A 10,609-nucleotide genomic window follows, 5' to 3' on the forward strand; every position below is an offset into this window, starting at 1 on the left:
GATGGAGACACCTGAGAGGCGTGATTGGGAGGAACGGCCTCCCTGATCTAAACCAGAGTGGTTGTTTGTTGTTGGACTTCTGTGCTAGTCATGGATTGTCTATAACAAACACCATGTTCGAACATAGGGATGCTCATAAGTGTACCTGGTACCAGAGCACCCTAGGCCAAGGTCAATGATCGATTTTATAATCGTTTCATCTGATCTGAGGCCGTATGTTTTGGACACTCGGGTGAAGAGAGGGGCAGAGCTGTCAACTGATCACCATCTGGTGGTGAGTTGGGTCAGAGGGTGGGGGAAGACTCTGGACAGACCTGGTAAGCCCAAACGTGTAGTGCGGGTAAATTGGGAACGTCTGGAGGAGGCCCCTGTCCAACAGACTTTCAACTCACACCTCCGACGGAGCTTTTCGTGCATCCCTGTGGAGGCTGGGGGCATTGAACCCGAGTGGACAATGTTCAAAGTTTCCATTGCTGAAGCTGCGGCGAGGAGCTGTGGTCTTAGGGTCTTAGGTGCCTCAAGGGGCGGTAACCCACGAACACCGTGGTGGACACCGGTGGTCAGGGAAGCCGTCCGACTGAAGAAGGAGTCTTTCCGGGATATGTTATCCCGGAGGACTCGGAGGCAGTTGCAGGGCACCAAGGGCCCGAAGGGCTGCAGCCTCTGCCGTGAAAGAGGCAAAGCAGCGGGTGTGGGAGAAGTTTGGAGAAGACATGGAGAAGGACTTTCGGTCAGCACCAAAGTGCTTCTGGAAAACTGTTCGCCACCTCTGGAGGGGGAAGCGGGGAACCATCCAAGCTGTGTACAGTAAGGATGGGACACTGTTGACCTCAACTGAGGAGGTAATAGGGCGGTGGAAGGAGCACTTTGAGGAACTCCTGAATCCGACTAATACGCCCTCTATCTTAGAGGCAGAGCTGGAGGATAATGGGGGATTGTCGTCGATTTCCCAGGCGGAAGTCACTGATGTAGTCAAACAACTACACAGTGGCAAAGCCCCGGGGATTGATGAGATCCGTCCAGAAATGCTCAAGGCTCTGGGTGTGGAGGGGCTGTCCTGGTTGACACGCCTTTTCAACATTGCGTGGAAGTCTGGGACGGTGCCAAAGGAGTGGCAGACTGGGGTGGTGGTTCCCCTTTTAAAAGGGGGACCAGAGGGTGTGTGCCAATTATAGGGGTATCACACTTCTCAGACTCCCTGGTAAAGTCTACTCCAAGGTGCTGGAAAGGAGGGTTCGGCCGATAGTCGAACCTCGGGTTGAGGAGGAACAATGCGGATTCCGTCCTGGTCGTGGAACAACGGACCAGCTCTTCACTCTCGCAAGGATCCTGGAGGGAGCCTGGGAGTATGCCCAACCGGTCTACATGTGTTTTGTAGATTTGGAGAAGGCGTATGACCGGGTCCCCCGGGAGATACTGTGGGAGGTGCTGCGGGAGTATGGGGTGAGGGGGTCTCTACTCAGAGCCATCCAATCTCTGTATGACCAAAGTGAGAGCTGTGTCCGGGTTCTCGGTAGTAAGTCAGACTTGTTTCAGGTGAGGGTTGGCCTCCGCCAGGGCTGCGCTTTGTCACCAATCCTGTTTGTAATATTTATGGACAGGATATCGAGGCGTAGTCGGGGTGGGGAGGGGTTGCAGTTTGGTGGGCTGGATGTGGTCCTGATGGCATCATCGGCCTGCGACCTTCAGCACTCACTGGATCGGTTCGCAACCGAGTGTGAAGCGGTTGGGATGAGGATCAGCACCTCTAAATCTGAGGCCATGGTTCTCAGCAGGAAACCGATGGAATGCCTTCTCCAGGTAGGGAATGAGTCCTTACCCCAAGTGAAGGAGTTCAAGTACCTTGGGGTTGTGTTCGCGAGTGAGGGACAATGGAGCGGGAGATTGGTCGGAGAATCGGGCGCAGCGGGTGCGGTATTGCATTCAATCTATCGCACCGTTGTAGATTTAAAAGAGAGCTGAGCCAGAAGGCAAAGCTCTCGATCTACCGGTCAGTTTTCGTTCCTACCCTCACCTATGGTCATGAAGGCTGGGTCATGACCGAAAGAACGTGATCCAGGGTACAAGCGGCCGAAATGGGTTTCCTCAGGAGGGTGGCTGGCGTCTCCCTTAGAGATAGGGTGAGAAGCTCAGTCATCCGTGAGGAGCTCGGAGTAGAGCCGCTGCTCCTTTGCGTCGAAAGGAGCCAGTTGAGGTGGTTCGGGCATCTGGTAAGGATGCCCCCTGGGCGCCTCCCTAGGGAGGTGTTCCAGGCACGTCCAGCTGGGAGGAGGCCTCGGGGAAGACCCAGGACTAGGTGGAGGGATTATATCTCCAACCTGGCCTGGGAACGCCTCGGGATCCCCCAGTCGGAGCTGGTTAATGTTGCTCGGGAAAGGGAAGTTTGGGGTCCCCTGCTGGAGCTGCTCCCCCCGCGACCCGACACCGGATAAGCGGACGAAGATGGATGGAGGCTTCTGCTGTTTTGGACTTTCCTGTTCTCCAGTCCCTCATAAGTCAGCACTGCCAAGGCTGGTTGCTATTGGTCAATGAAGCTAATTTGTGTCAAAGTTAACAAAAATTTAACATAAAGCAAAATATTTGCACAGATTCCATTTGTCTCCGTGAAAGGTTCCAGTAACTGCAGTGCTTCTATTAAATTAATTGTTTACAAAATGTAGCCGTATTTAGTTCTGCTCTGGCCTTAGTAGGGCAGAAAACTGCTTTTGCACTGCGGTTGATTCAAACTCTTGGCCACACGTTAATAAGTGATGTCGAAGGGAGAACTTGTTCACACAGCGACTTTTTAGTATTCACCAGATTAATCACAAACAGCGAAGGAAACTCTGTCACAATGTTTTCTATGCTACTAGTTTCAAGTTTAGATTTAGAATATGTGACTGCACCAAGGAGAGGGACATAGTTTCACTAAGAATACCTTTATTTTGCAAATGGCAATGAATCATTTTAAATCTTTTGGTGTTATTGGAATAAATAACACTTAAATAACACAACAAAAATCATCACACTGAACTGAAAAATGCTGTTGCTGCAATTTTGTTAATTTTACAGGAAGAAACACTGCACCAATAATAAAAACACTTATTATTTTTATAAGGGAGCCTTCGATATAAATGATGAAGTTACTGTTTAATGCAAGACACTTTTTTCATGTTGTGGTCACTTTAGAGATTTTTTTTCTTACTCTAACGGAAATAAAACTTACAAAATACACATTTAGATCTTATTGGTTTTAGGCTGAATCTATAGATTTCTTCTAAATTACTCTCCGAATTTGAACCTAATATTTAAGGGGGAAAGACTCTTAACTCATTAACTGGTGAAGTTCTGTGCTGATATGTTTAGTTTAGTTTTGTCTATCCTGTTCACCTGCAGAGCCTTGTCAAATGTTTGCATATTAGAACATTTTAATTAGTTAACGCCTAATTTGCCTATCAATGTGGGCGATTGTGATAACGTTATTAGACACAGATTCTACTGTAGCTGTTCGTCTGGAGTGTCTCCATTAAGTACAGAACATTAGCCTGTAGGGCCATGATGCCTCTGCTAAACCTTAGCTAACATAATACATAAGCTATAGCTCATGCATGTTAGCAACAGACAGAAGTTAACTATTTGTTTTGTCATTTGGCTAATTAGCTGTAAACTCAACGTACTGGCTGCTTCGTCTTTTGTTCATCACCACTCAACCCCACACAAGACAAGAAAAACTTTGTGAGGTAGGAGCTGCAAGGGACTGCTGCCTTTCTGTGTGCATGTGTGTGTGTGTGTGTGTGTGTGTCGCGCACTGCTGCGGAGGAGCATCAGCGAGAGAGAGTCTAATTTCCCGATCTGATATTTAGATTTTTTAATTGAATAAATACATTTGTTTGACAGGGAAGCTGTGTGCAAACAGTAATATATAGGCTATAGGCTGTATTCAGTCAAAAAAACATGCATCCAGAAGAAAGGACACTTTCTCTCCAGGAAGAAAATGTGCAGGTGCTTTTGATGTTGTACACGTGCCTGGTTGAGCTCATGTGGCACATGATAAAAGAAGATAAGATAAGATCAACTTTATTGTCCCGTAGGGAATTTGTCTTGGGCAAGAAGTGCTGACAACAGCTGCATGCAAACACATGCATTAGTTATCAGTTACACAGACAGTACAGTACAGTACATGACAATATATAACATGACAACAATGTACTTGCACGTGCCCTATTATGAAATAAATGACACATAGAAAGGGAATTGCACAAATAAAAGAATGCAAATTGCTGATATAAGAGATTGAACATGGTGAATAAATGACACAGATTACATAAGTTAAAGCCAGCCCAGTGTTATAGTGACAAGGACTGGAATGGTTACTTGTTCAGTAGTGCTATAGATGTGGGGACAAATGAAAGCTTTGCACCTACTAGCTCTATAGCGTCTGCCAGATGTCCAGTCCATATTCACTGGAGAGTATGTGTGACGCTGCTACTGGATGGCCTACCACGAGCTCTCTCTCCAGGCTCTGGGCTGCATCCCTTGTCCCTTACTTGATAGCTCCTCAGTCCTCAACTGAACCGGAAGTTATGTTGTCCCTTCTGTGTGAAGGTCGTCTGAATTATTTCTCGATCGAGGAGGGATCTCCAAGGAGCTATAGGAGAGGATACAGAGAGCAGCCTTCCTGGAAGCCGTGCAGCTGAAGGAGTTACTATCTACGCCCAAACAGCTGATGAATTAATGTGACGCTTCAGAGGAAAGGAGGTCTTATCCCTCTAAAACACATTTCCTCTCTCCTCCCATGATTTCCGCAAGGAAGGGAGGCAAGTGGCAAGCTTTTTTTTGATACAAAAATCATAGAACAGTTCGGCGTCATACTTAAAAAAAATACATAAATATAGGCATAGTCATTTCCTTTCAATGAGCATTACAACTTTACGTAATGATGACGGGAACCATCACCTTATCGTGGTGGAGAGATTTGTGTGTCCCTATGAACCTGAGGGCTGTGTTGTCTGGAGCTTGCTGCTGGTAGGGTCTCCCATGGCAAAGTGGTCTCAGGTGAGGGGCCAGACGAAGAGTAAGAGTAAGAGAAAGAGATAGAGTGACCCTGCCTGGAGGAAGCCCGGGGCCCCCGTCTGAAGGCAGGCCCAGATGGAGGGCTTGTCAGCGAGCGCCTGGTGGCCGAGTTTGCCATGGAGCCCGGCCTGGCACAGCCCGAAAAAACTACGTGGCACCTATCTCTCCATCCCATGAGCCCACCACCTGTGGGAGGAACCGCTGGGGTTGGTTGCGCTGCCACACGAGTGGCAGTGAAGGTCAGTAAGAGAAGGCCGGCAGCAAAAGTGGAATCCTTCTGGAGGCCGGCGGCGAAGGGGGAATTCTCTAGAGGCCGAACAGGATAGTGAAGGCAGAGCCACTCAGACGGCCGAACAGTACGGCGGCAAAGGCGAATCCCCTCTGAAGGCCGGCGGCAAAGGCAGAATCCTCCTGGTGGACAGCGGCGAAGGCAAGATCCTCCTGGTGGCCGAGCAGGACGGCGAAGGCAAGATGAATGAATGAAACCTTTATTGCCCCAAGGGGAATTTGTTTTACACTCAAGGGAGTCACATTAAACATTAAGGAAATACAACAATAAAACAGTAAACAACCATAAACAATAAAAACCACACCAAAAATCAAACAATGAAGTCTTAGACAATACCGATAACAAAACATGAACGACGACAACAATGCAGCAAAGGTGGTGACATGCAATCATCAATCCAATACCTAATACCTAAGATGATTTCATAAATAATCAATAGTGACCAATATCAAATTTCTATGTGCCTGTGTGTGATCTGTTCAGTAACTGAGTGCTCCTCGGCACAAATTATGTAATGGCACGTTTGTTTTTTGTTAGGGGCATTTGAAATCTACGTCCAGAGGGGAGGGGGGGAAACTCTGAAAAAAGTGGGTGGGATGGATCATCCAGTATCCTCAGGGCCAGATTGAGGGTATACTGTTCTGTGAGGTTGGAGATGCTTTTAACATTGGATCCAGTAATTTTCCTGCCCATTTTAGTTACCTTGTCCAGCATGTTCCTATTCTGGACAGAAATACCCCCCCCCCTCCCCGAATATCTTGCTAGTGTGTTGGCCAACCAGGTGAGTTTGTAATCAATAATAGTGCCCAGATACTTATACTCCTCCACAGTCTCAATGACTGTCCCGTCAATTGTAACTGGTTGCAGTGGAGGAGGCCTCTTCCTAATATCAATCACCATTTCTTTGGTTTTAAAAATGTTTAAATTTAGTGAGTTTTGATTGCATCATTCATGGAAGTGGTCAACCTCAGTCCTGTAGTCCTGTTCATTATCTGTTCAAAAGCCAACTAGAGCAGCATCATCTGCAAACTTAATCAGTGAGCAGTTAGGATAGTGGGTGACACAGTCATTAGTATATAAGATAAATAACAATGGTGATAAAAAACTCCTGGTGGCCAAGCAGGACGGCGAAGGTAGAGCCCCTCAGGTAGCCAGGCAGGATGTCGAGGCAGGTCGGCCAAGGCGGAGCCCCTCTGGAGACCGAGCAGGCGACGGGTCAGCAGGGCTGGAGTCAGGCGACGGGTCAGCAGGGCAGGAGTTGGTCTGACCGCCGACAGGACACGAGGGGCAGGAGTAGGTCGGACAGACAAAGGCAAAGTCTCTGGGGGAGAAGACAAGGGCATAGATTCTGGGAGGCAGGACAAGGACAAAGTCACTGGGGCGGTCTTAGGGACAGTCTCAGGGATGCCGGAGACTGGCAAAGTCATTGGGGAGGTCTCAGGGGCGCCGGAGACCGGCAAAGTCTCAGGGGGAATGGTCATAGCCGGTTCAGGGCAGTTGCTAGCCAGCCGGGGATCAGGGATACTGCTAGCCAGCCGGGATTCTGGGAGGCTAATAGCTAGCCGGTGTTTAGGGAGGCTGCTAGCCAGCCGGGGTTTAGGGAGGCTGTTAGCCAGCCGGGGATCAGGGATGCTGCTAGCCAGCCAGGGATCAGGTAAGCGGCTAGTCAGCCGGGACTCTGAAACACACGACAGCCTGGGGACGCTAAAAAGCTCGGGGACGCTAGAAAGCTTGGGGACACTGGTCAAGTCAGAGACACTGGGCGGTGCGGGGACACTGGGGAGCTCAGGGACACTGGTCAGCGAGGACTCTGGGGTGAAGAGCGGGGCATGACGATGGGAGCCTTGACGTCCTTTTCCCTGTCTACGGCCTCCACGGGTCCCAGTGAAGATACCCAGACGGGTACCCTCATAGGACTGCTGGTGGTCGTGGAAGTACGCGGACCAGGTTACGTCGGAGGAGCTGCTAGTGGAAGCACTGGACCTCTGACGAGCAGCTTGGAGGCTGGCTCCTTTAGCTTTTTCAGTCCATTTAAGCCACATAGAAAACTGTTCGAACAAGGATGTGATAGTCTTTGGTTCCTCCCCGGGTGGAGCAGTGGCTCGACTCAGAGGAGCAGACAAGGAGGCAGGCAGAGCGACAAACAATGCCCCAATAGTCACTGTCTTAGCTGGCTGAGGAATAGGCAGGCTGGTGGGTGAGTCATTGAGATGAGTTTGATGAAAACACTCTTCTTCTTAACTTCATATAGGTGGGGAACAAAATTACTCACTCACAGTTTGTCCTTGAACCCAAGCTGCTGGGTGGTGATCCTGCTGATCAATTTTGCCACAGTCTGGTCGAACTGGGCCACTTTCTCTGCGAAGAAACGTCTCTCCGCTGGGTCCATGATGGTCAGGCCATTTGTCACAAGCTATAGGAAATGTAGGACCCAAATGCAGAGACAGACGAGGAATGTAGAGTTTGAGGATTTAATAAGCAAAGATAAAATCCATACCAAACAAAAAGGAATCCTTGCGAACAGCAGGCAGAGTAATCCAGAATAAGTAAAATACAAAACAGGAATCACAGGTACCAGGAACCAAGAACTGCGAGACAAAACACACAGATGCTCAAAACATAATACAATGACCTGACAACAGACAAGGGAAAGACAGAGACTAAATACAGGAGGTAACGAGCAAACAAGGCACAGGTGATACAACAGGTGAAACACATAAGACAATCACAAGGGCAGGAAAACTAAAGACAGGAAGTAAAACTAGACCAGACAAGAGACTTCAAAATAAAACACTTCTTCTCAGCCTCCCTGGTAAAGTCTTCTCCAAGGTGCTGGAAAGGAGGGTTCGGACTAAAGTTGAACCACGGGTTGAAGAGGAACCATGCGGATTCCGTCCTGGTCGTGGAACAACGGAGCAGATCTTCACTCTCACAAGGATCCTGGAGGGAGTGTGGGAGTATGCCCTTCTGGTCTACATGTGCTTTGTGGATCTGGAGAGGGCATATGACCGGGTCCCCCGGGGGATACTGTGGGAGGTGCTGCGGGAGTATGGGGTGAGAGTGTCCCTTCTCAGGGCCATCCAATCTCTGTATGACCAAAGCGAGAGCTGCGTCTGGGTTCTCGGCAGTAAGTCTGGCTCGTTTCAGGTGAGGGTTGGCCTCTGCCAGGGCTGCGCTTAGTCACCAATCCTGTTTGTAATATTTATGGACAGATATATATATATATATATATATATATATATATATATATATATATATATATATATATATATATATCGGTTCACAACCGAGTGTGAAGTGGTTGGAATGAGGACCAGCCTACTCTAGGTAGGGAATGAGTCCTTACCCCAAGTGAAGGAGTTCAAGTGCCTTGGGGTTTTGTTCACGAGTGAGGGGACAATGGAGCGGGAGATTGGTCAGAGAATCGGTGCAGCGGGGGCTGTATTACTTCAATTATCGCACCCATGTAACGAAAAGAGAGCTGAGCCAGAAGGTAAAGCTCTGGATCTACCGGTCAGTTTTTGTTCCTACCCTCACCTATGGTCATGAAGGCTGGGTCATGACCGAAAGAACGAGATCCAGGGTACAAGCGGCCGAAATGGGTTTCCTCAGGAGGGTGGCTGGCGTCTCCCTTAGAGATAGGGTGAGAAGCTCAGTCATCCGTGAGGAGCTCGGAGTAGAGCCGCTGCTCCTTCGTGTCGAAAGGAGCCAGTTGAGGTGGTTCGGGCATCTGGTAAGGATGCCCCCTGTGTGCCTCCCTAGGAACAGACTGATCTCATAAAGTCACGTATGTATGACACGCCAATTCGTATGCCACTTTGGCATGTTATCAAGACACATAATCACTTTTTAGCGTGTTTATCAACGCCGTACGACCGCCATTGACCTACATTACGTGTGAATTTTCACAGTAGCGAGTAGTATGAAAGGACCTAAGTCCGTGGAGGGAGGTTGATTTGGGTGGTGGATGGGTAAAACACAGGACTTTCTTTTTAAACCTTCCCCAATGTTTCTTTCCTAAACCCAACCGTTTATTGTTTTCCTAAGCGTGTGACGTTGGCAATGCCACGTGGTGTGTATGTTTACATCTGCTGTATACAGCGTAGACATACACGTGGATAGTTCAAAATGTGTACAGATAACATGCCATTTGGCTTTAGGAAAGTGGCGTCTATGTTTACGCAAAGTCATGATGCCATGTTGCTAGGGAGGTGTTCCAGGCACGTACAGCAGGGAGGAGGCCTCAGGGAAGACCCAGGACTAGGTGGAGGGATTATATGTACAATCTGGCCTGGGAATGCCTCGGCATCTACCAGTCGGAGCTGGTTAATGTGGCTCGGGAAAGGGAAGTTTGGGGTCCCCTGCTGGAGCTGCTGCCCCCGCCGACCCCAAATAAGCGGATGAAGATGGATGGATGAACATAACGTAAGTAAATTATTAGATAGACTTATGATGAAGAAGGTATTTAAATTCACAATAAGAAAAAAAGGAAGTTAAAAAATAAATAAATAAATACAAAAAGACAAGGGTTATGTAGTGTGTGTTTTTTCCACGGAGTTTTCCTTTGCCGGCATGTATGTATTTGTATTTTAGTGGTTCTCACATGTTTTTCAATAATGTACCCATTTTGAAATATTTTTTCAGTCAAGAACCTCCTGAGCAGCACAACACATTTCAGTATAAATACATTACAGTGGTGCAGCATCAGTTTAACAAAGAAACATTTAAACACTAATTCAAATGTTTAGAACCCAACGCTTAATCAGTATTATAGTATCATTATTTTAGGAATTATGCATGCACGATATTTTTTTATTAACTTTTTTTTTAACCCTTGTGTCATCTTTAACAACATCAAACACAAAGCCAACATCCCTAAGGGTTGCTCCTCCAAGAGGCCTCAGGCAAAACTGTAACTACTGTCTGCACACACTGTGGACATGCAGTACTTTGTTCAAATGCTAACACGCTGCAGGCAAAACGGTTAACCACACACTCAAAACAGAATGGATTTCAGTCTGGTGCATATCAAACACTGCTTCTTATTGCAATTTTAGCTGAAAGCCTAAACAGGTTCCTTTTTGTAGTGCCCATGTAACTCAATCCGTCATTGGTTTACTGTTATCTATAAGTGTAAGAAGCTGGTGTAACAACATCCCTAAGTGTTGCTCCTTCAAGAGGCCTCAGGCAAAACTGTATGTACAGTCTGCATACACTGTAAAGATACTGCACTTTGTTCAAATGAGCCATGAACAATGAGCTGTAGTC

The sequence above is a fragment of the Perca flavescens genome, chromosome 17, assembly GCF_004354835.1.
Source record: "Perca flavescens isolate YP-PL-M2 chromosome 17, PFLA_1.0, whole genome shotgun sequence".
Taxonomy (NCBI): Eukaryota; Metazoa; Chordata; class Actinopteri; order Perciformes; family Percidae; genus Perca; species Perca flavescens.